A 4454-nucleotide genomic window follows, 5' to 3' on the forward strand; every position below is an offset into this window, starting at 1 on the left:
CACTGAAGCAGTAGGACCATATGGGCTGCTTCTAAAATATGGATGCAAATTGAATGGCCTGGTCTTCGCTGGAGGTCTCTTGACACTCAGTGTTGACTTTGTCATTGGAAGGATGAATTAGAGAGGGAAAGATGAAATTATTCATGTATTGCCAGGTCGTTGTTTTCTTCCCAGTTTTCAGCCAAGGCAGGAGATCTGGAAGAAGAGTATAAGTCAATTTCCAGGAGAGGATTAGACCAAGGGAGTTTAGTTCAGCCCTCCCTCCTTTTATAAGAATGTATATAATATACTGATAGCTTACTGTTCCCGGTGCACTAGCCATTTTATTCAAATACATTGCCGCTGCTTGTTTCAAGCCTTCCCTGCTTGGCTTAGAATGGGCCTTCTCCCCCCAACCCTTAGTTGGATAGCAGTGTATTCTAGGAGAACTTCCCTAAGTCTCTCCAATGTCAGTCACTGGAAACTTGACAATCCTCAAATGCAGCTTGGATGCAATGTGAAGATATAAACTACTGTATGTTGCAAACTCTTGGCTGAAATCCTGTTGCTTGGTGTAAGAAAAATGGTAACACTCAGTCCATGCCTAGCCGGCAAAGAAAGAGTCCCTGCTGCAAATCTTGGGAGCACATGCACAAACTGGTGTGGAGTGTGCACATGTGTCCAGAACCTGGCAGCAACATCAGCAGAGCAGTTTTGGGTATTAAAGGCTTCCACCAAACTCCAAGGCTCTGAAAGGCTTTCCCAGCTCAAAAGGGATCCCTAGGAAGCCTTGAAACCTGGAGGGTGGGATAGGAAGTCTGTGGCTTGTGGCATCATCCGTCTTAAGCATGCAGAGATATACGAAAAAGATTCTGGTGAGTGCTTGGCAAATCTGGAGAGCCCCAATTCTATTTGCACACAACTTCAGGCTTCTTCGCTTCACTTCAGAAACAAAAGCCACCACTTTGATCCAGATTCCAAATAATTTGAACATAAACAAAACAGCAGCAACAACAATGGACTTTTTAATAGATGAAACCTGATGGGTGCTGTACTTTTTTATTGACTTCTTTCTAAATGACATGTAATTCAATTGTGTGGGGTTTTTTTTAAATAAATAAAGAGTATGAAAGAAAGCACACTTCCTTCTTCCTCTCCCCGGCCATCTCTCTCTCTCTCTCTCTCTCTCTCTCTCTCTCTCTCTCTTTCTTCTATTTTTGTTTGTTTTTGTTATTTAATGAACAGAAATTCATTCAGAATGCATAATGTGGTTTCCAAGTAACAAGTATAGAAAGAGCAAGATGTTCAATATCTGATCTCTCAGTAGAACACGTTGTTAACGGGCAGAACAGCCTTGATATCACCATTGTTACTCCGGATGCCTGAAATCCTTGAGAATGCATTTGTGCAGACAGTTCTCTGTGTTCCCAGCTATAATTTACACATCACATTTATTAGGTGTCCTTTGGAGAGGGGGAGGAACATACAGAAGGGAAAAGTTGTGTGGCGTAGTTAACTTATACTCTGCTCTTAAAGGTCCAGATCGTCAACCCAGCTGATTGACATGCAGCTGGAAGGGTTGGTTTGCATCAAGTTTGGATCCTGCCCCCCCCATCCACTTTTAAATGATTACAAACATGCTGCTGAATTTCAGCTTGACAGTAAGACAACAGAATCCTGATACAGTGCCTTTCATTTCTTTATTATTTTATTTTATTTTACCCTATTCTACGAGAGGTTACACTAGAAAATGACACCTGTGCTGTGATCAGCCCAAAGGTCCCTTTTTATTTATGTTCACATTTTGGCCAGTCAGTTGCCTAAGAGAAGGCAACAAGCAGGATGTGAGTGTATCATCTTCACACTCATGCCCCCCAGCAGCAGAAGCAGAGCGTCTCCCAAGCTGAATGTTTCCTGGACAGATGGATGGGTGGATGGATGTCACTGAATCATAGAATAATTGAGTTGGAAGGGGCCTATAAGGCCATCGAGTCCAACCCCCTGTTCAGTGCACGAATCATTATCCTATTAAAGGAGTCAGAAGAAGAAGTACATCAACATGTGAGGAAGGAAGCATGCCAGCCCTTGTCCCCTCTCTCTGTTATTGTTCTATTGACATGAAAAACAAGGGGTCTGAAAAGGAAGACTTGTAGATCTGATGAGGCTCTCTTCACAATCTAGCATCCTAATTGCCCAGTGTTCCGGCTTTCATGGAGAGCCTTCCTGTGAAGTAAAGTTTATCCTCCTCCAAACCATCACTTATCACAGTGGCAGAGTGACAGTGACAAAGAGAGCTGGTCTAGAGTGCTCTTCTACTGCTGTGTTGATGTGACTTCTACATGGAATAGGTATACAGGTCCAGTCGTGCACGGGTTACATTTATCCTGGGGTGTAATTCTTCCAAGCACAGGGTTATGTGATGCATCTTAAGGAAGGATGCAGAGATTCTTTTGGCCAAATGGCATGTGTATTCTCTGAGATTTTTTTCCTCCCGCAATCTGTTTTCCTCAGAGAAATTAAGTCCCTTTCATGTACCAGTGGCGCATGCACACATTCAAAGCACAATGGAATGCAAGGCAGGAGTGAGTCAGAGCATGTGCTAGGCGAAAGAGAGACGCTTCTCCTCACTGAAGGGGGCTCCCTGAACGCCTGCTGGGTAGGCGGCCTAGCTTGACCCCTGGGATCTGTGGTGCACTGGACGGTGACACACAAGTGCCCTCCTGCATTTTCAAGAAGAAGTCCATGCATACAAGTCTATTTGGCAGTAAGTCCGACCGCCTTCGGTAGAGCTTGCCCTTTAGCAGACTGTGCTTTTCCCAGAAAAGTGTTAAAAAGTTAATGAGATCACTTACATTTATAAGAAAATTTAAAATTCAGAAGAAAAATATGCCTATTTAGTAGATCAGTAATTCTAAGACTCATTGCTCAAGAGATTTTTTTTTACCAAACTTTTGTGAGTGTTTTTACCAGGGCGATGATGCTGTTTATAACAGCTGAGCACCTGTCATGATGGCACTTCACAGGGTCTTTCCTGTCCCATTTCCCATTTTATTAGCTATTTCATTATTTGTATTGGAGTACAGAAAACAAGGCCTTTAGAAATCAGTAGCTACATACTGTACAGGGAAATATCCCACAATAACCTACAACCACACTTCGTTTTGTTGATTAGGGCATGTGCCTGCCACACTTTGCCACCAGAGGGCAGGCAAACATCAAGGTTACACCACCCAACTCTCCGTCATTTATTATTACACAAGGAAGTGACATTATAATGCAGAATTAATTTTTACTTGATACTCATCTGCTCTGCAGAGAGGCTTCAAATCCTTCTCTGAGGTCAAGAGGAGGAAGCTGACTCTAAGATACAATAGTAGTAGGGGGGAAATCTGCATTTGGAGAGGTTTTGGACCGCAGTTCCCAAAATCCCCCAGGCCAACCAGGAACTTGGGCCATACACCAACTCAGACAATAGCCCAGTATTGACAGGTTAGGCTGGCTAGTGGTCTTACAGGCTCTCAGGCATGGTTCCTAGTCTTTTCTGAGGACACTCTCTCTCTCTCTCTCTCTCTCACACACACACACACACACACACACACACACACACACACACACACACACACAAACACACACACACACAATTCTCTGACAATTGCCCATCCATGTGCTAACCTGCCCCAAACAGGTCAAGCTTCCAAAATCATATTACTTTGTTGAAAGTGACACAGAAAGACCTCAGCGCCTGGTGGCAACAGAAGATGTAGTAAGAAAGAGGAATTTCCCTCAGCTCTTGGCGTGGCAGCCTGTTCAGGGACTTTTCCTGCCTAGGATCAGACAGTGTTCTGTGTAGGAGGTAAAAGGAAGTTTTTCTTTCTATGGGACGTGGGAGCTGCAGCCACAAACATCTGGGAGCCCACCCTGGCTGTGCAGAATCGAGTCGCCTACAAAAGGGAACAGCGTATATTCTATAAATATTCTGCATGAAATACTTCAAACGAAATTTCCTCTTCCATTTTGTATACTGTATTGTCAGCAGTAGAAATTGAACAACCAGACTGGTGGCATGAGTAAAACCCCTGTGGGTTTTACTTCTTGATCAGATGTATGAAGCGGTCGTCATCCTCCGTTACTTATTACCAGCCCACCTGCAGGATCTGATGTGGATCTTCATCCCAAGTAAATTCTAGGGACTGCAATGGGACTCCCCGGGTAAGGATCTGTCAGAGTACTTCTAATCCAGAGCGCCCATCGGAGCCCAGAGTGGCCACGAATCATTCCTCTGAGGACTGGGGCCCCGGATCCCCCTTGGGCGATCTAGCCTTATTAGCTGGTATCCCATTCTTAGCCCAGACGAGAGTAAACCTATTGCTCCAACGGGTCAGTGTTGTCTTACCCATCAGGAGCGGATTCAGTGGCGGTGCTCTTTGTTTGGGAGAAGCGCTAGGGTGCTGGTCACCTTACCTAGCCCCTTTTCG

The sequence above is a fragment of the Pogona vitticeps genome, chromosome 3 (genome assembly GCF_051106095.1).
Source record: "Pogona vitticeps strain Pit_001003342236 chromosome 3, PviZW2.1, whole genome shotgun sequence".
Lineage (NCBI taxonomy): Eukaryota > Metazoa > Chordata > Lepidosauria > Squamata > Agamidae > Pogona > Pogona vitticeps.